We start from the raw sequence: 25,231 nt of genomic DNA, 5'->3' as shown, positions 1-25,231 counted from the left end.
AAGAAGAACTAAATTTAATACTCACACAAAGAAGCGAAGATGGAAAAGTGTGGGACAGTCCATCAAATATGCTTCCAGGTTGTAAATCCAGCAGTCTGCATTCCAATACCACCTCACCTCAAAGATCTCTTCTTTAGAAGCTAAAATCTTTATTAAAGAGTTCAAGGTAACCTCCCTAAGTCAGTGTTTTCGTCATTGAATCTCAGCTCACAGCCACCTAATTCCAAGGCCATAAAGGTTTAGAGTTAAAAATTAACAAAGAGAAAAGAGAGAACACATTTCTTATTCCAAATATGCGTGCCTCCATGGTTCCTGCATGGATTTCTATAATTCCATCTCTGTATACGTTTTATCTGGGGCATGACAATACCAAAGTTGGGAAGGAAGGAAAGAGGTTGCTGGAGTTACAAGCCTGCTATAATGGATAGAGTCATACAAATTTACCTCCAAATCCCTAGTCTAGATGTGCAATGATGAGGGTCAGAGCCTGCTCAACATCATAGTCACCAGGAGACTCTGGATTAACATGTTTCTGAAGGCTTACCAGCACTCAGTTTCATTATCTGCAGCATTAAGGGTTTAGATAAAAGGAGCTACAATTCCTCCCAGCTGTGACAGTTTGTCATTCCTGACTCTAGGGAGGAGAAGAGCTGCTGTATTTGTTCATATGAAAATTAAAGGGATGGACAATGGTTGGATTAGCCAGTATGAAGATGACAAGGTAAATAACATTCTCAAATGCTGTCTTTATATTCAATCCTATACACCCCTTAGATGAGAACATAAGTATTGATTCATGAATATGGACTGAGTGCTTACTGTATGCCAAAGATTTATGTAACAAGAAAAATCTGTCACACCCAAGATCAGTTTTTGCAAGCTTAGGAGGGTTTAGGACAGCTGGAGACATATTCTACAAATAAGAACAGTGATGGGGTCTCCCATTCCTGCCCCTGCCGCTGTCCTCTTCTCTCCTCCTTGCATTTCGGACAACATTCAGAAGACAGAATGTGAAAGAAATATTTGCAAAATTTACCCCTAATGGCACCAGCTCTTCAGCAAACTTTACAACTGAATTTCAAGAACCATTTTCATCTACCATGGAGATAATCTCTTTCATCTTTAACAACCCTGTTCTTAACGATGAGTACAGGATGCATGAAAGACAGAATCATTGAGTCGGCCAGAAGTTGCTGAAGTTTACTCCTCACCTGCAATACCCCCACCAGTCCTATGGACACCAGGCCCAGAACAGCATGTGACAGCACCCCCTAGTCAGCATTCTTCTGATGTTTGCCAAAGCCCAAATATCCAGGTTTGATGAGACTTTCTTTCATTGCTGTGGGAAATGCCAAGTAGCTGATCTGATATGCTACAGGTGAAAAGGAATTTCCTATAATATTGGTGACCTTCTCTGAAAACCCATGACTTTAATGGACAGTCACTGACATAGCTGTAGGAAAACACTCAAGTATTTTAAGTCATGTACAGGAGGATGGCAGGATGCTGGCAAACTTATAAGTAGAAAGCCAGAGGTGAGCAGTCCTGAGTTGAAATGTACACTCTGTCCTATATCTGTGTGGCATTCCGTTGCTAATAGAATGTCTCCAGCCTTTCCCTATAGGACATATGGAATAGACAGAAGTATGAGCTTCAGTCCCAAGGGCCTTGAGAACCAGCTGATGAGTATGTTGATTATAGTGTTACTATTGCCAAGATTTCAGAAGTAACCTTTAAACTAATAGGAAGTGTTTTATGTGCATGATTGCTGCATGGTGCAGCATGAAAGCCACCATTTTATCGCAATGTCACCATTTGTCGTTGACAGGAGCTTTGGCAAGCTGTGCTCCGTCAATGATCTGAGTACCACAATTGTGGCAAAATTTTACACACTAAAACTATATAACAATCTTTTCCATGAATGAAATCAAAATAGATATGATTGCTTCATTTAAATAATAAACCTTGATATTTGTTGAAAGCCATCTATATCCTGAAATAGTTGTGAGACAGTACAACTTAGAACAATGGGGAAGGAAGAAGCAAGCATTTGTTGAAAATTCAATAAATCAGACACCAAACTACATATTGTATGAGTTGACCTACTTAACGCTTAATAGAAGATGGAGAATATTATCCCAGATTTGCATTTTAGGGGATGGAAACTAAAGATGTAAGCAATTTGTTCAAAGTCACTGAATTTCAGAATGCATGGTTCAAACATACAGTTTACCTGTTCTGTAAAGTCTCATGGACTATGTCTATTGGTGATTGAAATTTAACAAAGTTCTTGAATTTTATCATGAAACCCATGTTATGGTCCATGTTTTGACAAGTGAAAATTGTAGACTTACCCTATATCTTTGTTGATAGCCCATAAGTTGTCTAGAATTTAAGATACTCTTCATCAATTCAGGCCAAAGATCCCAGGAACTATAGAGAGGGGAAATTAAACAACCCAACAGTCTAACTGATCTTTGAAAACTCATGGCCTTGATGGATAGTCATGAACTTATCTTAATCAGGAAGGCTAAAGGAGCTCTACAGAAGGCTATCTGGGTTATGGTAAAGTCCAATTACATCCCTAGAAATTCCATGCACATTTGAATAAGCAATTATGCCAAATTCCTGAGGCCACAATGTTATAAGGGAAAGTTTAGGTCCATAGGGTTTGAGGGATATTGGGAGTTTAAGAAAATGGCCCTCCTTGCAATGAATAGGACGTCTAAGTGTAAACTCCGTTTCTTGGTGAAAAAATACACTACAGTGACCATATCAATGCCTTAGTATTTGGTTAGTAAATATTTATTAAATAGGAATCTGACTTACCATACTGCAAATCTACCACCTCCATAAGGCTTCCCCAACCCAGTGAGCCCCTGTAAAGTTCATCCCTCTCATTTAAAATTCACTGTCCTTATTGCCATTTTGTGACATAATTCACTTAATTATATGCTCATCAACTATACATCCTTGAGAGAAGACCAAAATCTGTGAACGCCTCTGTCATATAACCTGGAGTACTTGGTAAGTGCCTGCAGAATCACTATTTTAACTGAAAAGATGTGATGGCAAGCATTAAAGACCTGTCTTTAAAAGTAAAATATCCTAAAGTCAACAGTAACAGAAACCTGTGAGTTTTGCCCACTTTCCTTTAACTGGTGATTGACAGTAGTGCCAAACAGCATAGTCCTCTTAGGATGAGAAATGCAAACCAAAGTGCAGGCATCTTCCTCTATTTAAAAACCTGAGACTTAGAAAGTTAGGAAGAAGGGTAAGCCCAGACATTATCATTCTGTGACTCCCTTTGAAAAGCATCTGTGAAGTCAGTCATGGTGGTACTTTTGGAGCCCATACTCAGTTACATAGGAAGTTTAAGCTAGCTTAGGATATATGAGAACCTTGTTTCACACACACACATACACACACACAGAGACAGACAGACAGACAGACAGACAGACAGACAGACAGACAGACAGAGACAGAGAGACACAGAGGCACAGAGACACAGAGACACAGGGACAGAGACAGGGACAGAGACAGAGAGAGATAGACAGAGACAGACAGACAGACACAGAAAGATGTGGAGGAAGAAGAAAGAGAGAGGAGAGATGGCTGTGAGTGTACAGAAAGTAGTAGATGCAATGTCAATGAATAGCAATGCCAGTGCAGAATCCTGACCTGTAATAGGGTAATCCCCCCAACTTATAATATTAATGGGTTACAAAGACATTAAGACCTCACTCCCTGAAGCTTTGCTTCAGTGGAGTTGGCACTGTGACTCTGACCCCTGCAAAGCAGCCTAGCTGGGACTTACATGCCCAAGGCAGCCAGAACTCACATAAACAGGGGATGTGATACATTCAGGTGCCCTGGTTCTAAGAGAATCACAGAAGAGAAGAGTGTCGTAACTCTGTGGGGAGTTGTTCTGATATACTTTTGACTTTCATCCTCAATATTCTAGCACTGTCATAATCAGGAGGAGTTCCTTAGGCTATGCAAGAGTCTGATTTTAAAGTTAGGTGGAAGTGAGTTCCTGAAGAAAAGAATGATGGTAGATGACTAATAACTAAGTCCTTTAAGTAAAGTAAGATAAGTAAAGCCAGAACCTCCTCTGCACCAAAATACATAGACACTTTACGTATTATATGTTTATTTACATAATTCTCTTTCCACAGATTCAAACTTCTCCTACCTAAGGCATATGCACACACATGAACACACACACACAAATACCACTCCACAAGGCCATGTGATAAAATTTTACCAGTTGTTTTCTCTAATGAAAAACCATGTCGATATATAAATTTAATTGAAGTACTGAAATCTGGAACAGCAGACAACTGTCAATAAGTCAAATACTGCACAGTCAAAACCAAATTCAATTGAGTTCCCCAAACTGGGTTTTGAGTGCATCCACTTGGTTGGAAAATCCGAAAGGTGGCATTCAGTTTTCCTCCTGTTTGCCCATTCTCTCTTCCACTGAGCATCAAGCATTTGGCTTTTGTCTGCCTGATTTCTGTGTTCTTTCCTCTGGCGTCAGACCCTCCCACCACTATCCTGGGTGAAGCCTTCCTCTGGACTACATCCTCCCATCAACATTTCCATCTCCACCTGAGGCTGCCTGCTTCTGCCTGTTTCCCAGACTCCCTTGGCATATCCTTTCATAAACACTTATCTGCTTCTCGATATGGTGCTACAGAACCATTGCACTCTTCCTCCCCCTCCCCCCCCCCCCCCCCCCGTGGGTTCACATTTGCCATATAGACCTCTTCTATGCTACCAAACACACTTTACCTCTTCACCGTTCCCGCCTTCATCTCCCAGAAATAGCTGTCACCCCGCCCTTACCTTGCTGAAAAACTCCTTATCCTCCCCCAGGGCGAGGTGGGAGCATGATTTCTGCCACTATTGTTCCATCCTGGAAACTCTGGTACTGAGCGTGCTCCACAATTAAGGCATTAGATCACCCAGAGCCTACACTGAACCTGAGGTCACACCCTTCCTTCTCAAGAGAACGGGTCTCACCTGCAGGAGGAGGTTCCTTGAGCAGGGCTGTGTTTACATGCATCAGTCTTCAGAGATCAACAGGAGCCTCACACTTGAAAGCAAAGCTGAGGGCCAAGGAATTTTTGCGCTTTTGTGTCCCAGGGTCTTAAACAATCTCTCTTATTGGTCAGCGTGTGTAGCGCTAAAAGCAAAGACCCACGTGAGTGCCAGCAAACTATCTATTTAGATGTAGCTTCCCCATGGGTCACAAATTCCTTAATCTGGAATCCTTGCAAACTATTTCAGAATCGCCATGGTGTTTGCTTCAAATGTGCATGGGACTTTGGAATATGCATTTTTTCCAACAACAAATCACTCACTTGGTACTGCTACAGAATTTTTAAAATATTTATTATTTTATGTGTATGTGTGTGAGCCTACAGAGGTCAAAAGAGGCATTGGATTTCCCCCTGGAACTTGAACTACACACAGTTGTGAGCCACCATGTGACTGAGAACTAACCCAGGATAAGGCCCATTTTTTTTTTTTTACTGATTTCTTTTTTTTTAATTTTTTTATTAGATATTTTCTTCATTTACATTTCAAATGCTATCCCAAAAGTCCCCTATACCCTCCCCCGGCCCGCTCTCCTACCCACTCACTCCCACTTCTTGGCCCTGGCTTTCCCCTGTACTAGGGCATATAAAGTTTGCTAGACCAAGGGGCCTCTCTTCACAATGATGGCCAACTAGGCCATCTTCTGCTACATATGCAGCTAGAGACACAAACTCTGGGGTACTGGTTAGTTCATATTGTTGTTCCACCTATAGGGTTGCAGACCCCTTCAGCTCTTGGGTACTTTCTCTAGCTCCTACATTGGGGGCTCTGTGTTCCATCGTATAGATGACTGTGAGCATCCACTTCTGTATTTGCCAGACACTGGCAAAGCCTCACAGGAGACAGCTATATCAGGGTCCTTTCAGCAAAAATCTTGCTGGCGTATGCAATAGTGTCTGCGTTTGGTGGCTGATTATGGGATGGACCCCCCGGTGGGGCAATCTCTGGATGGTCCATCTTTTCATCTTAGCTCCAAACTTTGTCTTTGCAACTCCTTCCATGGATATTTTATTCCCTATTCTAGGGAAGAATGAAGTATCCACAAGTTGGTCTTCCTTCTCAATTTTCTTGTGTTTTGGAAGTTGTATCTTGGGTATTCTAGGTTTCTGGACTAATATCCACTTATCAGTGAGTGCATATCAAGTGACTTATTTTGTGATTGGGTTACCTCACTCAGGATGATATCCTCCTTAATCATCAGGAAAATGAAAATCAAAACAACCCTGAGATTCCACCTTACACCAGTCAGAATGGCTAGGATCAAAAATTCAGGTGACAGCAGATGCTGGCAAGGATGTGGAGAAAGAGGAACACTCCTCCATTGTTGGTGGGATTGCAAGCTTGTACAACCACTCTGGAAATCAGTCTGGTGGTTCCTCAGAAAATTGGACATAGTACTACCAGAGGATCCCGCTATACCTCTCCTGGGCATATATCCAGAAGATGTTCCAACCAGTACGAAGGACACATGCTCCACTATGTTCATAGCAGCCTTATTTATAATAGCCAGAAGCTGGAAAGAACCCAGATGCCCCTCAACAGAGGAATGAATACAGAAAATGTGATACATTTACAGTCTGTTTGCATCACTCATGCATTTTAATTCCTTAGGTACATAGTAAGAACTCTCTGGACAATACCACAGTCCTTCCTCAAAAAGAGGCAAGTGAGAGCTCTCAAGAGGTTCTCGTGAGAATTCATTAGCTTTCATGTGAACAAATAGTTTACAGCCCATAAAAGTGCCACATGCCTGGAGTAGGCTGTTGCTAGTCTCAGGCAGGGAAACCCAAAGAGTTTAGTTGGTTGAGGTCTCAGAGTGCCTGAATCACCGACAGGGAATCAGGTCACCAGGGCTTTTGTTTAAAAGTTTAATTCCAGAGTGTTCCAGTTCAAAGTGAGAGCAGACCTCACTTCAAGTCTAAAACTAGTACTGAAGGCCAGTTCAACTTTAAATAACATTGAGGGCAACTTCATGCATGTCTCTATATTTTATGCATTGTCCTTATACTTCATGCATGTCCTTTTATAATCTTCATAGGGTTTGTTCAAACCCTAGAGAGTCTCTCATGCTATGGAGGAGTAAAGTGAAGCACTGAGTTGTAACACCAAGGTGACAGATCCAAAAATGTAAGCTATCCCAAACACCAGAAAAATAATAAATTAACTGTGACAGCCACTGAAAAACAGTACTCTGGCCTGGAAAAATGGCTCAGGCAGTAAATGGTTATCACACCAATATGAGAACCTAGGCTGAGACCTCAAACACCCTGTAAAAAGCTAGGAACAGTTGTGCATACCTGTAACCCAAGTGATGGGGAAGTAGAAACAGGAGGAGTTCTGAGACTTCTTGGCTGACTGGTTTAGCTGAATCAGTGAGTTCCTAGTTCAGCAAGAGACTGCCTCAAAAACTAAGGGGAAGAGTTACTGAGAATGACATTGGCACAGAACTCTGTTCTCCACAAACATGTGCATATGTGCACATACATGCACACAAAAATATTGTACACTCACGTTCATGTGCATATATATGCAAGTACACAAACAGGTACACATACATACAAACTTTTTAAAAAGAAGACTAGCACCCTTTCCTAAGAACAACTCTCTATGTGAAAAGCATCCTGGACATTGACAAAAACTCTAAATGGGGACAATGACAAATTGAGTACCAAAGAGACAAATCAGACTCTTGGAGAACAGGAGTTTAAAAGAATTCTAACAGCTCATAAAAATGAAAAGGCATTAGCTCTGAGGGAAAGTACCTGGTCTATTTTATATTCTGTGTTGTGATCATGTCCTGACAAAATATAGATTCACTTAGTATTTGCTGACCTCAATGAATTAAATTAAATGTAATCAACACGTCGATTGTCTTCTTTTCCCTCTCGTCTGACAATATCTTCAGTTTTATATAAAAGTGCACATTTACTCAATTCTCAGTTGATGCCTCCTATGGAGGACATTGTCCCCAGCCCAACAAAGAGCACACAAGACAAAGATAGAAGCCAACCACTAGCTAGTCTCCCTGTGGTCCCATCATTGGTTCACTGGGGAATTTTTCCATTCAATAAACACCTACTGAGCACTTAATTTGCTGTCAGACACTGATGTGGGCACTGAAGATGCTGCACACAACAGAAAGGTCAAGGTTTCTAGCCTCACAGGAAGCAGTGGGGTGGGGAGGAGACATAAGATGTATTCATGCATACATCTTTATACATTTCCTCATAGGTGGATACAAGTATGCATGTGATATATACACACATATATATACATACATATATATATACATGTGCATGTGTGGCTATAATGTAGGGAGAATGGAAAGAGGAAAAACAAGAGGTGAAGCAATTTTGAAATCCCTTCAAGTGACCACCAGAGTGACCACAGAATTCAGATAAAGAATTAAAATTACACTTACAAAATTACACTTACAAAAATTAATGTGACAGACTAGGGAAACAGCCCAGTGGGTCATGTACTTGAGTTTGGCTACCTAGCACCCACATAAATACAGGTGTGGCTGTACTCACCTGAGTGAGTCAAAGACAGATGAATACATCCCTGTTCAGGCATGCTAGCCAATCAGTGAGCAGTGGGTTCAGCAAAAGAACACATCTCAAAAACAGAGAGAAAGAGCGAGAGAGAAAGACAGAGAGAAAGGGAGAGAGAGAGGGAGGGAGAGAGATGCCTTTGACCTCTGACCTCATCATCAATGCACACAACCATACACACATGCAGAGAGAAGACTAATGTGAGAAAACATGCTTGTGCATCTTGTGAGTAAAATCTATTGTAGAAAGTGATGAGTACAGAGTGAGCATCAGGTAGATAATGTTGTTCTATTCAGATAAAGGGAAATGAGGAGGGGAGCAAGCATGTGTGAAAGACTGTGAATTCAATGTGGCTTCCAGTCCACAGAGATGCTAAGCATAGTTGGAGCTCCACGAGGAGCCTGGAAGATAGATACTAGAGAGTGATCAGCAAGGAGCTAGTAATGGAAATCTGGGAATTGGGTCATCACAAAAGGTCCCAGTAGTTTAATCATCAAAGTATAGAAGAAACTCCTGCCACTTAATAGTTATAAACTGATTTTAATGTATTAATGACTTGAATAGAGATTTCTCCAAAGACATGCAGATGGCAACAGATATATAAAAAGTGTTTGACATCACTAATCACCCAGGAAATGCTAGTCAGAGCCACAATGAAAGATATTTGCAAACCTGGTGAAATACTTCCTATCAAAAAGTCCAAAGATAACAAATTGTAGCAAATAAGTAGAAAAATTCGAAGCCATGTTCGTGGCTGGTGAGAATGTAAGGTTGTTTTGCCACATGAAAACCATTAAAGGCATGTCAAGAAGTAAAATCAGAACTGCAATCTGACCTAGCAATCCCACTTCTGTGTATAGATCAAAAAATTGAAAAGATGTCATGACTCCAGTGTTTATTGCAAGGTGTGGGGACAACTTAAAAGCCAGTGGAGCAAAACAGGCGCAATACAATAAATACAACACATACAATAAAAAATATATTTAGTGGAAGTAACTAAAGCCCCCCTACCAGATGGAATCCATGGCTGGTACTGTGGTCAGGGCCAAGAACCTGTGGCTAACTAGATTATAGGTCCTAAGGGAGAACTTGTTACTTCTTTTGTCCTGCTAAATAAAAATAGTTGAAAGTCAACTTCTGATGACTTAATGTTAGGCCCAGATTGTACATCTCTCATTATTCATTGGTGAAGCGTTTTATTTCCACAGTAGATCATGATTAACACAGAGTCACCATTGACCAAGGTGAGGAGAATAAGAGACCACAGAATCTTCAGCCCTAACTGTGACCTCTGTATCACAGTTCCTACTCTCAAGGGTTAGGGGTCATTGTGTAGGGAGCAGAAAGACTTTAAGGACCAGAGGTTGTAGATAATTAGAAAGAAACAGTATTCTCTCAACACAATAAGGTAGTAACACAAGAAAACACACAGCAGCTGAGACAGCATGCGCAAGATCAAGTCAGACAAAATCCCAGCATGGAGGGAAAGAGAGGTAATCACTAAGTCCCCTTAACTGAAGACCTCTTGACCTTGAAGGAGAGAGGGTTTTATTTAAAGATACGACATTCACCCACACCCCTTTTATGTCATCCATACTCCAATGGATGGCTCCATACACTAGAATATATGGAAAGTAAACATCGGACTCAATGTTTTGGAGGGTTGGAGTCTTATTTATTGGGTTTTTTTATTTTTAATATTTTTATTACGTATTTTCCTCAATTACATTTCCAATGCTATCCCAAAAGTCCCCCATACCCTCCCCCCCCCACTTCCCTACCCACCCATTCCCATTTTTTTGGCCCTGGTGTTCCCCTGTACTGGGGCATATAAAGTTTGCAAGTCCAGTGGGCCTCTCTTTCCAGTGATGGCCAACTAGGCCATCTTTTGATACATATACAGCTAGAGTCAAGAGCTCAGGGGTACTGGTTAGTTCATAATGTTGTTCCACCTATAGGTTTGCAGATCCCTTTAGCTCCTTGGGATCTGGAAGGAGATAAGGAAGGAGTGAGGGGTGTATATCATCAAAATACATTGTATTAATTTCTCGAAGAGCAGGGTGGGGGCACTTCTTTAATTCCAGCACTTGGGAGACAGAGGCAGGCCAGTCTCTATTAAAGATCAGCCTGGTCTACAGAGCAAGTTGCTTAGAAGAAAAAAAAAAACTAAAGAGATAATAATAATAAAAGTTAAGATACTCTCAGCATTTTAAAAGAAATAAATTTTGTAGTACCAATAACACAGATGAAATGGCAAAAAGTGGAAAGTGACCTAAACCAGCCCAGAAAGACAAATACTGTGAGTGGGAGTTATCATTCGCAGTGTCTAAAATAGTCAAATTTAAGGTATCCATGTATGTGCTTCAAAATGTTGCACAGTGCCTCAAAAGTACATTTAATTTTCATGCATGAATTGAAAAGAAATATCGTCATTTGTCAATATCATGGGATCTTGGATGGTTTTTGACAGTTGAGGGTGAGAAGGAAAATGATAAACTAGTTATCCACAGGCATGAAAAGTCAGTTAAGAAAAATGGATTGGTTTGATAGGTCCACTGCGCGGCTCTGTACCTACAGTCAACAGTTCTCTACTGTTGCACACTTTACAACGTTTGACGACAGAGCTCATGTAAGCACTCACATCGTGATTACAATAGATGGAATGCCTAATACGAAACTGGAAGACATGTTATCATTTAAAAGAAGGAGATGCACTATGTGTTTTTCACTTGAAAAAAAAATGTCCTCAGCAATGCAGGCAGAAAAGGTGGAAGGCACCTCTAGAGCTGACAGATCTTCAAAGGATTGAGTACAACTGAGCATTTGAGACAGTGGGCAGCCCATCCATAGCATGATGAATGTCGCCATCTAGTGGAACATGAGATGAGCAGCTGGCAGATGACCATTAGTCTTCATACACATTGCCCTTGGGCTGTAACAACCTTAGGGGGTTGGCTCTGTGTGGAGAAAAAAGGCCACAGAGACAATTTCACAAGTTCTGCGGTTTCTCAAACAGTAAACCTTGAGTAACACCCAAGTCCCTCCCGGGCCTTGGAAAGGCTGCAAACCAGAGGCATTCAGAACAGGACTTACCACAGCCTGGGGTGGCAGGCTTCCTGCCTGTTTCATGAGTTCTGGGCATCCGTGGCTCAGAGTCCTCCTGTAATGACTAATTAATGGTCCTCAACCTTATACTGGGTTCTTCACTTAGTAGTTCAACAAACATATGAAAACAACCCTTTCTTTTGTGTCAGGAGCGAGGTAACCACTTACAACAAAGAACCCACATTAGACAAAACAACAGAAGCCATTACAGTACAAGAAGGGACTATTTAAAAGTTCCATGGATAGGTCCATTTCAGGGTTCACAGATAGCTCTAATTAAACCAGATGGGTCACAAAACAAAATGAAGTCATGAGCCTGCTAAAGTGACAAGTAAGGATGAAGGGGTGTGGTTGGTAGGAATGGTAAAGAGCAACACAGTGATGTAATCAGATAGAATGTAATCAGAATACCTTATGTCCCCGTGTGAAATTCTCAAACAAAAACAATAATAAACCAGTTTCTGTCTGCACCCAGATCTGATCCTGTGCTCTCTAAACCCAAATAGCAACAAGAGAGAGCTGGTCTCCCAGGAGTGCTGACATACCCATGAGTACAGGTAAGACCTCCAATTCTGCTCAAATTCCTGGCCAAAGAGGGACCCAGCCAGAGTAATCTGGAAACAGGAACAAAGGAACAGGAAGCAACAATCACTTTTCCTTAATATTTCTTGTCATCAATGGACTCCATTCCCTATACAAAGGAGCTAAAACCACCCGGAGGAAAAAAGACAGCATTTTCAACAAATGATGCTGATTCAACATGTAGAATAATGCAAATTGATCCATTCTTACCTCCCTGTACAAAGTGCAAGTGCAAGTAGATCAAGGACCGCCACATAAAACCAGATACACTGAATCTAATAGAAGAGAAAGTGGGGAAGAGCCTCGAACACATGGGCACAGGGGAAAGTTTCTGACCAGAACACCAGTGGCTTATGCTCTAAGATCAAGAATCGACAAATGGGACCTAATAAAATTTCAAAGCTTCTGTAAGCCAAAGGACACTGCCAACAGGAAAATAGGCAACTAACAGACTGGGAAAGATATTTACCAACCCTACATCCAATAGAGTACTAATACCCAATATATACAAAGCTCAAGAAGTTAGAGTCCAGAGAACCAAATAACCCTATTTAAAAATGGGGAACAGAGCTAAACAGAGAATTCTCAACTGAGGAAACTCAAATGGCCAGGAATCACCTAAAGGAATATTTAGGAAAATGCAAATCAAAACAATCCTGAGATTCTATGTCAGATCAGTCAGAATGGCTAAGATGAAAAACTCAGGTGACAGCAGATGCTGGTAAGGATGTGAAGAAAGAGGAACACTCCTCCATTGTTGGTAGGATTGCAAAGTGGTACAACCACTCGGGAAATCAGTCTGGTGATTCCTCAGAAAATTGAACATAGAACTACCTGAGGACCCAGCTATACCACTCCTGGGCATATACCCAGAAGATGCTCCAACATGTAATAAGGACACATGCTCCACTATGTTCATATCAGCCATATTAATCATAGCCAGAAGCTGGAAAGAACCCAGATGTCCCTCAACAGAGGAATGGATACAGAAAATATGATACATTTACAAAACGGAATACTACTCAGCTATTAAAAACAATGACTTCATGAAATTCTTAGGCAAATGGATGGAATTTGAAAATATAATCCTGTTAGGTAACCCAGTCACAAAGGGACACATATGGTATGCACTCACTGACAAGTGGATATTAGCCCAAAAGTTCAAAATACCCAAAATACAATTCACAGACCATATGAAGCTCAAGAAGAAGAAAGAGCAAAGTATGGATGTCTCAGTGCTTCTTGGAAGGGGAACAAAATACTCACAAGAGGAAATATGGAGACAAAGTGTGGAGCAGAGATTGAAGGAAAGGCCATCCAGAGTTTTCTCTACCTGGGAATACTACCCATATACAGTCACCAAACCCAGAAGTTATTGTGGATGCCAGGAAGTGCTTGCTGATGGAAGCCTGATATGGCTGTCTCCTGAAAGGCTCTGTCAGAGCCTGACAAATACAGAGGCAGATTCTCTCAGCCAACCATTGGACTGAGCTCAGGGTCCCCGATGGTGAAGTCAGACAGAGAAGGGACTGAAGGAGCTGAGGATATTTGTAGCCCCCTGGGTGAAGCAACAGTGTCAACCTGCAAAACCCCACAGCTCCTGCTGACTGGACCACCAACCAAATAGAACACATGGAGGAACCCATGACTCCGGCCACATATATGGCAATGGACAGTCTTGTTGGACATCAGGCCCTTGGATCTGAGGCTGTTCGATGTCCCCAGCGTAGGAGAATGCAAGGGCTGGAAGGTGGGAGTGGGTGGATGGGTGGGGGAGCATCCTCATAGAGGCAAGGAGAGAGGGGATGGAATAGGGGGGTTTCCGGAAGGGAGTCCTGGAAAATGGATAACATTTGAAATGTAAATAAAGAAAATATCCAATAAAAGGAAACAAAAAAGCAATAATACCTATAAATTCCCTTTCTTGCCAATAATTTGACTCTTCTACCCTATTGCACAGTTATTCTCCCCAATCAAACACTTTATTTTTTATTAATTAATTATATTTATTTACATCCCAAATGTTGCCCCTCTCCAAGTCCCCCCTTGCAGAGTTCTTCCCCCTTCCTCCATCCCTTTCACCTCTGAGAGTATGGCCCCCACCCTGGATATCCCTGCACTCTGGAGCATCAAGTCTCTACAGTATTAGGCACATCCTCTCCCACTGAGGCCAGACATGGCAGTCCTCTGCTGCCTATGTGCCGGGCACCTGTATATGCTTTTTGGTTGGTGGCTCAGTCTCTGGGAGCTCCCAGGGGTCCAGTTTAGATGACACTATTGGTCTTCCTATGGGACTGCCATACCCTTAGGCTTCTTCAGTCCTTCCCCTAACTCTTCCATAAGACTCCCCAACCTCCGTCCAATACTTGGCTGTGAGTATCTGCATCTGTCTCAGATCTTTTACTTGCTTGGTTAGAGTTACACCTAGATATTTTATAATATTTGTGTCTATTATAAAGGGTGTTGTTCCCCTAATTTCTTTCTCAACTCATTTATAATTTATATAAAGGAGAGCTACTAATTTCTCTTTTTTTCTTTCTTTTTTTTATTATATGTTTATTTACATTTCAAATGTTATTCTCTTTCCTAGTTTCCCCTCTGAAAATCCCCTATCCCCTCTCCCATCCCCATGCTCCCCAACCCATCCAATCCCATTGCTGGTCTTGGCATTCCCCTATACTGGGGCATAGAGCCTTCACAGGACCAAGGGTCTCTCCTCCCATTGATGACTGACTAGGCCATTCTGTGCTACAAATACAGCTAGAGCCACAAGTTCCACATGTGTTTTCTTTGATTGGTGGTGTAGTTCCTAGGAGCTCTGGGGGTACTGTTTAGTTCATATGAATGCTCCTCCTATGGGGCTTCAGACCCCTTCATCTCCCTGGATACTTTCTCTAGCTCCTTCATTGGGGACCTTGTGCTCCATCCAATGGATGACTGTGAGCATCCATTTCTGTATTTGCCAGGCACTGGCAGAGCCTCACAGTAGACAGCTATATCAGGCTTCTGTCAGCAGGCTCTTGTTGTCATCTGCCTAGTGTCTGGGTTTGGTGGTTGTTTATGGGATGGATCCCCAAGTGGGGCAGTCTCTGGATGGTTGTTCTTTCAGGTTCTGCTCCAAAATTTGTCTTTGTAACTCCTTCCATGGGTATTTTGTTCCCCTTTCTAAAAAGGATTCTGAGCTTCTGGGATAATATTCACTTATCATTGAGTGCATATCATGTGTGTTCTTTTGTGATAGGGTTACCTCACTCAAGATGACAACCTCCAGATCCATCCATTTGTCTAAGAATTTCATAAATTAATTGTTTTTAATAGCTGTGTCGTACTCTATTGTATAAATGTACCACATTTTCTGTATCCATTCCTCTGTTGAGGGACATTGAGCTCTTTCCAGCTTCTGGTTATTATAAATAAGGCTGCTATGAACATAGTGGAGCATGTGTCCTTATTACATGGAAGAGCATCTTCTGGGTATATGCCCAGGAATGGTATTGCAAGCTACTGATTTCTTTGAGTTAATTTTATATTCAGCCATTTTGCTGATGTTGTTTATCAGCTGTACGAGTTCTCCAGTAAAAATTGGGGGGGTAGCTGATGTATGCTATCATATTCACATAGAGTGATATCTTGACTTCTTCCTTTCCAATTTATATTCCTTTGATCTCTTTGCTTATTGCTATAACTAGAACTTCTAGTACTATATTGAATAGAGGTAGTGTGTGTGCAACTTTGTCTTGTCGCTGATTTTAGTGAGATTGCTTCGAGTTTCTCTCCATTTAATTTGATATTGGCTATTGTTTTGCTGTATATTGCTATTATTATGTTTAGGTATGAGCCTTGAATTCCTGATCTCTCTAAGACTTTTACCATGAAGGAGTGTTGAATTATGCCTAAGGCTTTTTCAGCATCTAATGAGATGATCATATGATTTTGCCTTTCAGTTTGTTTATATAGTGAATTACATTGATTGATATTTGTGTATTGTTTCATCCATGCATCCCTAGGATGAAGGAAGCCTTCTTGATCATGGTGAATGATGATTTTGATGTGTTCTTGAATTCAGTTTGCAAGAATTTTATTGAGTATTTTTGCATAGATGTTCATAAGTGAAATTGGTCTGAAGTTCTCTTTCTTTGTTGAGTCAGGGTAGCTGTGGTCTCAGAGAATGAATTAGGTAGTGTTCCTTCTGTTTCTATTTTGTGTAATAGTTTGAGAATTGTTGGTATTATCTCTTTGAAAGTCTGGTAGAATTCTACCCTAAAACTATCTGGCTCTGGGGTTTTTTTGTTGTTGTTGTTGTTTTGTTTTGGTTGGTTGGTTGGTTGGTTGTTTGGTTGGTTGGTTGGTTAATTGGTTGGTTAATTGGTTGGTTGGTTAGTTGGTTGGTTGGTTGGTTCTTGGTTAGTTGGTTGGTTGGTTGATAGATTTTAATGACTACTTCTATTTCCTTAAAGCTCATGGAACTGTTTTAATAGTTTACTTAATCTTGATTTAACTTTGGTATATGGTATCTGTCTAGAAAATCATCCATTTCATTTACATTTTCCAATTTTGCAGAGTATAGACTTTTCAAGTAAGACCTAATTATTTTTTAAATTTACTCAGTGTCTTGTTATGTCTTCCTTTTCATGTCTGATTTTGTTAATTTGGATAATGTCTCTAAGCATTTTAGTTAGTATGACTACGAGTTTATCTATCTTGTTGATTTTCTCAAAGAACCAGCTATTGGTTTTGTTGATTCTTTGTATAGTTTCTTTGTATATACAAATAGTTTGTATTTGTTTCTAGCTAGTTGATTTCAGGCATGAGTTTGACTATTCCCTACTGTTTATTCCTTTTGGTGTGTTTGCTTTTTTTTGTTCACGAGCTTTCAGGTATACTGTTAAGTTGCTAGTATGAGATGAGATCACTTGAATTTCTTAGTAAGGACATTTAGTACTATGAATTTTCCTCTTAACACTGCTTTAATTGTGTCCCATAAGTTTGGGTATATTGTGTCTTCATTTTCATTGAATTCTAGAAAGTCATTAATTTCTTCCCTGACCTTGTGGTCATTGAGTAGAGAGTTGTTCAGTTTCCATGAGTATGTGGGCTTCCTGTTGTCGTTGAAGTCTAGACTTAGTTCATGATGATCTGCTAGAGTGCAAGGGATTATTTCAATCTTCTTGAATCTGTTGAGTCTGATTATATGGTCAGTTTTGGAGAAGGTTCAGTGAGGTGCTGAGAAGAAAGTACATTCCTTTGTTTTGGGGTGAAATGTTCTATAGATATCTGTTAAATTCTTCCGGTTCATAACTTCTGTTAGTTTGATTGTGTCTCTGTTTAGTTTCTGTTTCAATGACCTGTCCATTGGTGAGAGAGGAGTTTTGGAGTCTCACATTATTTTTGTGAGGGGTTCAATGTGTGTTTTAGCTTTAGTAAAGTTTCTTTGGTGAATGTAGTTGCTCTTGCATTTAGGGCATAGATGTTCAGAATTGAGATTACATCTTGGTGGGGTTTTCCTTTGATGAGTATGAAGTGTCATTCCTCATCTTTTTTGATAAGTTTTGGCTTAAAGTCTATTTTATTGAATATTATAATGACTACTCTAGCTTGTTTCTTGGGTATGTTTGCTTGGAAAACCTCTTTCTATCCCTTTACTCTGAGGTAGTGCCTATCTTTTTGCCAAGATGTAATTCTTGTATGCATCAGAATGATGGATTCTATCTCTAAGCCTGTGTCATTTTATTGAATTGAGTAGATTGGTGTTGAGAGATGTTAATGAGCAATGATTGTTCATTCCTGTCATTTTGTTGTTGGAGATGGTAATATGTATATGTGATTCTCTTCTTTTGAATTTGTTGTGGGATGATTAATTTCATATGTTTTCTTGGGTGTAGTTACCCTCTTTGTGTTGGAGAGATTTTTTTCTAGTATCCTCTGTAGGGCTGGATTCGTAGAGATATTGTTGAAATCTAGTTTTGTCAAGGAATATCTTGATTTCTCTATCTATGGTGATTAGGAGTTTTGCTAAGTATAGTAGTCTGGGCTGGTATCTGTGACCTCTTAGGGTCTACAAGACATCTATCCAGAACCATCTAGCTTTTAGAGTCTCTGTTGAGAAGTCAGGTTTAATTTTTATATGTCTGCCTTCATATGTTACTTGGCCTTTTCCCCTTACAGCTGTTAATAATCTTTCTTGGTTGTATACACTTTATGTTTTGATTATTATGTGGCAGAAGGGTTTTCTTTTCTGGTCCAGTCTATTTGGTCTTCTGTAGATTTCTTGTACAAACTCATAGGGATGTTTTCTGATCCTTTGAACTGGAGTAGATGCTGAAGTAGACCAACTCAGAGCCCTGGATCTGGGACTGGGTGGGAGCAGAGTTGGTCAGCTTGCCAGATCTCTTGTACCCAAGCCACCAGGGCCAGCTCTTTTGTGCTGCCAGGTGATATATGGAGCTCTCTCGAGTACTGCAGCCTGTGAGGGATGGGGCCAGCTCTACTGATCTCATTCCTTGGGGGTCAGCTCACCTACTGGTCATTGGTAGAAAGTTAAGAGGGCATCTCCTCATGCCACCCACTGTAGATGAGGATCAGGATCAGCTCTTCTATGCCCCCACCACCAAAGTTAGATCTCCCATATTGCCCAAGGGAGAAATAGGGCCAACTCTCCAGCCATCGGTGAGGGATGGGCCAGCCCTTGGCACAGGGCTCAGACATCAGCATGGCCTCCAATGTCAGCCCAGGGACATCCACATGGCCTTTGGTTGTAACACAGGCCTCAGACATCAACACAGACCATGGTTGCCATAGAGTCATAGACTTAGGCCTGACCCTAGAGGCAGCATGGACACTCAGATCAGTATGTCCCCTGGTGTCAGCATGGCCCTCAGACATTCACATGGTCTCAGGTGGCAGCCCAGACCACTGACATCCAATGGCCTTCAGTGGCAATGTGGGACACAGACATCAGCACAGACCCTGGCTGTGACTTTGCCCATGGTGGCAGCCTGGGCCTGGACATCATCATAGAGACCTCAGGTGGTCATGCAGCCTCCTCATACCCACCTGTTCCTCACTACCATCACATCTCTAGATCCACCTCTCGACACAGTGCATCAACTGCTTGGCTTAATCTTTTCTCCCATCTCTCCACTCTATACTACATCTTTCCCATCTCTCTGTCAATATTTGTGTATCATAGTGGTGCCCACAACAGACCCAGGGCAGGCACTTGGGTGTCTTTTTTATGGCCATCCTTGGAGGAAATACTTAATTTATCTTCAACAATGAACTTTTACATAAATTCACAATTGGTTCCTAAGAACATCATATGTGTTCCATTTTCTGGACATTCCAAATACTTTATGAATCACACAGTTGGAACCATCTTGAAATGGCCATAGTGACTTTCCATTTAGAACAGCTCAAGGCCCTGAACTCACTCCAGTAATGTCCCTACAATTACAGCCATTGCTAAACAGCTTCTGTGCAAACTTGGAATTAAAAATTATCTGACTCAGAAAAATAATCATTTGATCTGATGGAGTTTGTTCGTTTGTCTTTGTTTGGTTTGGGTTTTTGGTTTTTGGCCGTGTGTTCATTTGTTTGGATCTCTTTTCCCAGAATGCTACCTAGGAATCCCTTCTGTAGCTTCATGGACAAGTTTTGTGACACCTAAAATTGTGGTTCATTGAAAAGTTTGTGTCTCTGGTTTCATGTGATTGGTGATTTTGCTATGGCCTGCTTTGTGTGGTGTTGTGTAGCTTTATAGTGCTAGGTATTGAACCCTGGCATCTTGCATATGTTAGTCAAATATCTACCGCTGAGCATGGGAAGTTTCTGTATAACTTATATGTTCATTCTCAACTTGTGGAATAAAACTGACCATGGCTGTTAGAATAAGAGTGTCCCTCATATGTTCAATGATCACCACAGAGCTTTGTTATGTAAACCTGAATTTCCATATATTAAACCATCCCTGCATCCCTGGAGCCTTCTGATAGACTACCCCCCAACATAGCTTGTCCTTTTTAGATCCCCTTCTTTTTGTATGCATGTATGTTTATATGTGTGTTCATGTGTTTATGTGTACATATATGTCTGTGCATGTGGAAGCCAAAGGAAAACCTTTGCTGTCATTCCTTAGGAACCATCCTTTTTTAAGATTGATTGATTGATTGATTGTATTAGGAGGTGCGGCTTTGTTAGAGAAAATGTGTCATGGGGGTGGGCTTTGAGGTTTCCAAAAGCTCATTCCAAGTTCAATGGCTCTCCTTGCTGCCTTCAGATGTAGATGGAGAACTCTCAGCTACCATGTCTGCTTGCAGCTACACTCCCCATCCTGAAGATAATGAACTAAACTTCTGTACAAGCCCCAGTTAAATGCTTTCTTTTTATAAGAATCACCACAGTCAACTCATGGTCATGTGCTTTTATTCTAATGTTTTCCTCATATCCCTGATGCCTAATGGGCATCTCAGACTCAGCTTAGCTCTCAAGAGATCCTTCACACTGAGCAGGGTCTTCAATATGTTCTCCACATCCTCTAAGACCCAACTCACACACTGATTCCTGTCATTCCTCATGACAGATCGCTGACCTCCATGTCTTATTCCTGGATCACTTTGAGCCTGACTAAAAAACTCATTCCAACTTTGCCTGAATAGAACATGATAAAGTTTTATTCAATAAGCTAATGGATAAATGAATTGCAGGTTGGTTAAAACCTTTTTGGCAGTCCAGCTTGGTGGTTTCATGGCTGTGTGGTCAAGCATCTTCTCATTAGATGTTCTCTTGGATCTTTAACTTCACTGAGTGGTAACATTATTATCATTGAACATGCTGTACTTAAAAGGCTTAGATAGAGAAGTGTGACTCTCATACCCTGCTAAATGCAACTCCATTATAGGGGTTCACCAAGATGAGGAATAGTACACTCTGTATAGTTTCTTGTACAGCAGCTTAGGCAGACTGGATTTCATGCCAGCAATTTTGCAATGATGCCTCTCCAGGGATGGGTAAACCTGTTCTCTACCTGGGAAAGCACTGACCCAATTACCCTGCCCATTGAATGCTAGCTTTCCCGTAAGTCAGCAAAGAAGATGAATTAAGGGCAGGGGAAAATATTTCATCATAACTTCCCATGGCCTGCCCTCAAGTGGCTAGTCAAATTTAGCAATCACCAACAAGTTTTTGACAAAGAAAAAAGGCCTGTTTACTCACATGCCTTGCACAAGTATCACTGTTCTAAGGACACACACTCTTGGTTCTTAAGCATGAGACTTGCTTTGTGCAAAAGACCACCTAAAAGAATGGTGGTGTTAGTGAGACCAATGACCTCTTTTGAACTATAAGTTGGCCAAGTTGTGTGCAAGGATGAAAACCAGGCTGTTCAGATAGGTCTCAACTTGTCATCACAGCATGCTGGTTGCTCATTGCACCATCTGCTGATGTTACCTGTGCTCAGTGAGTGTGGAGAGCTACCCAGTGCTCCTCACTAGTTCTCCATCCTCAAGGTTTGCATGTTCCCCTAAGCATGGACTGCTCCCTATCACCTTAGACTCCCCAGAAATATTTACTTCTAATTGGACTCATTTCACATAGAATTGTTATTTTATTTTAAAGATTAAATGACTAAACTGATGGGGTTGTTGTCCACTATAGTAATGGTAATATTGATTGTATTATGACATTTTCTTTACTTTGGCAAATTTTACTGAATAGTAAGCAGGCCATTATCAGCCTACACAGAACCTCTCTGTGAATTCAAAAGAGGCAAATCTTCCTCATATGTGAGTTAGACACAAGCTTGCCTTCATCCTCCTTCGCCCTTTCTACTAAATACCCTTTTACATGGATCAACCTACACAACTGTATGCCCAAAGGAAGGTGGAAAGACTGGTGCCCTGCAAGTGAAGAAACAGATCTATGATCATAAATGGACAGATAAAACAACTGTGGGGTACCTGCCAAAAGCTAATTGAATTCCCTTGACTTTGCCCTCCCTCCACAACCATTTGGAGCTTACTGGAGAAAAGCCATTTAATCATCAATATGAGGTTCAAGAATTGAAATAGGGAATCCTTATCACTGACATTCAGAATTTCTTTCTAAATGAGAAGGGGAGCCTATAGCAACTAGACTTCTTCATCTTGGGGGTTCAGGGATATTCCTAGTGTTAAGGATGAATGTTAGATCTTTGGCCATGCTTTGGAAGATGGAGGAGACTGAATGCTTCCACTACACAAATGCTGGGTTTACTTTGGCTCTGATATTTGTTGGCACCAAGAGGAGCCTCAGAAATCACTAAGATAAAGATTTCTTGCTTCCTTCTTCTAGAGTAACACCTGAGCCCCTGATAAGGTGTGCAGTCAGGTGTTGGAATCCAAGGCTTTATCACCAATGTGACAGCCCAACAAATTTGTATGTTTCTTCTCTCCAGATTAATTTCTAGGATAAACAACCTGACTATCCTCAAAGTTTGTTACAATAGAGAGTAACCCTGCAAAATGCAGTGAGAGCAGCATGGTGAGAGGTCATACAACCAAAAGAAACTAATGCGGTCTGTTTAGCTAAAGCACATGTGTCACGGCAAGAAAAATGGTGACAGGTTATTAAAGCCAGGCATGTTTTCCCTGCAGAGATCAAGATGAGTGGGGATGTCGCTGATTCCACGGATGCCAGCAGCAACTTGGGTCAAGTGGAATCAGGAAATGATCGACATAGCCTAGATTTCAACAGACAGATTAAGACGGAGGATCTGGGTAACTCTCTACAGCAGACCCTTTCCCACAGGCCATGCCACCTGAGCCAAGGACCTACCATGATGCCTGAAAACCAAATATCTGAGGACATGGCTTCTCTCCATCCACTCCAGCAGCTTGTGCTGGCCCCTGGCCACTTGCAGTCCATATCCCAGTTCCTGCTTTCCCAGACCCCACCTGGACAGCAAGGTCTGCAGCTGAATCTTCTCTCCTTTCCACAGCAACAAAGCACTCTACTCCTCCCACAGACAGGGCCTGGCCTTGCCTCCCAGGCAGTTTGGGCGCCCTGGGCTGTCAGCATCCTTTTTAGAGCCCCACCTGGATGCTCCTCAGCACCTGCCAGGGCCCAAGCATCTGCCTGGCCCCGGAGGGAATGACTGACCTGCAGGAGCTGGAGAAGTTTGCCAAGACCTTCAAGCAGAGGCGCATTAAGCTAGGCTTCACACAGGGAGGAATGGGATTGGCGATGGGAAAGCTATATGGCAATGATTTTAGCCAGACTACCATCTCTCTATTTGAGGCTCTCAACCTGAGCTTCAAGAATATGTGCAAACTCAAGCAGCTGCTGGAGAAGTGGCTGAACAATGCAGAGTCCTCCCAGTCAGATACTTCAGCGAGCACACCCAGCTCCCACCCCACTCTCAGCGAAGTGTTTGACAGGAAGAGGAAGAAACAGACCAGCATCGAGACCAACATCAGCCTGACTTTGGAGAAGATATTTCAAGATAACCCTAAACCCAGCTCGGAAGAGATTTCCATGATTGCGGAGGAGACGGAGGTGGTTAGAGTCTGGATCTGCAATCAACACCAAAAGGAAAAGAGAATCAACTGCCCCTTGGCCACCCCTGTTAAGTCACCCATCTACAACTCCCGGCTGGTCTGGTCTCTCCCTCAGGGTCTCTGGGATCCCTCTCTATCTTTCCTGTCCACAGCACCATGCCAGGAACAGTAACGTCATCCTGTTCCCCTGGGAACAACAGCAGGCCTTCGTCTCCTGGCTCAGGACTCCCTGCCAGCAGCCCCACAGCATCTCAAAATAACTCCAAAGCAGCAATGAACTCCTCCTCCTCTTCCTCCTCTTCCTCCTCTTCCTCCTCCTGCTTTAACTCCTTGGGATCATGGTACCATTGGAATCATCCCACCCAGCTCCACTGAGACCAAAAACTTCCTCCTTTCCTCCTGGCCCCTGGTTCCCAACTGAGAGGAGGAAGAGAGTCATGCCTTCCTTGTATGGACAGACATTTTGAGAAGAGCGGGAGCAATGGCCGCTGCTGAAGAACAAACCCATAGTCTTGGCTTCTCCTGGATCCAGAGCCTCCGTAGAACCTAACCTAAGAAAGGCCATCGATTTCCCAGAGGTTCAAAAACACACAACCTTCTCAATAGTGCCCAACTTTATTTAACATAAGCTCTCGAAAGGCTTCAACCATGGAATCCTGTTTTGTACTGCAGTGTCTTTTTCCTGAAGACCTACTAATTTTTTAGACAAGCTTTCAATAACTCTTAACAAGTATAACCTGTGGACTGAGAACCCTGGAGTTTTAATCCTGGTGGTAAATTTATTTCAGTTCTCTTTATCTCCTGCATGTTGTCAGAGTACTATTCTGAAAGCTGAATTATAATAGTACATCATTCATAGCAAAGAGCCTAACTTCCCCAGGCATGATGAATAGTGACAGTAGATACCACGGTTGCAAAAAGCAGTGTCTATAAATAATAACCTATTAATGATAACGAAAATTGAAAATTGGAAAAATGATCCAGAACTGCACACAACAATATGGAAGGTGTTTGTACAGCCACCTAGAAAGAGAACACATCATGCCTTCATGTATTCAAATTACAAAAACAGGACAGATGATGTCTCTGTTGATGGTGGTGGATATCAGCTTATCTTGAAGAGGAGTGTCATGAAACAGAAGAGGCAAGCCTAGAAGAGTTTCTGAGACTCCTGATGAGGAACATAGATACAGACAGTAGGGAAACCTCATTCAGCTGTATAGACATCTTCTTCTGCATGTGTATTTTTGAAAAGAATGTTTAGATAGAACAAACAGTGGGTGCTGTTGTTTTGTGAAAGGACGGGCAGTCAGGAAGCAGTTGTGTTGCTGCAAGCTATAAGAGCCTCAACTT

The 25,231-nt window shown here is 41.7% G+C and overlaps 1 pseudogene; it reads left to right on the top strand.

The window, feature by feature from the left end:
- The first annotated feature begins 19,285 nt into the window (after nt 1–19,285).
- Nucleotides 19,286–24,163, top strand: LOC110295823 (annotated as a pseudogene).
- The last annotated feature ends 1,068 nt before the right edge of the window (nt 24,164–25,231 follow it).

Source organism: Mus caroli, chromosome 1 (assembly GCF_900094665.2).
Source record: "Mus caroli chromosome 1, CAROLI_EIJ_v1.1, whole genome shotgun sequence".
Lineage (NCBI taxonomy): Eukaryota > Metazoa > Chordata > Mammalia > Rodentia > Muridae > Mus > Mus caroli.
Note: the sequence above shows the minus strand (reverse complement) of the source record. Positions and strands in the feature narration are given on the sequence as shown.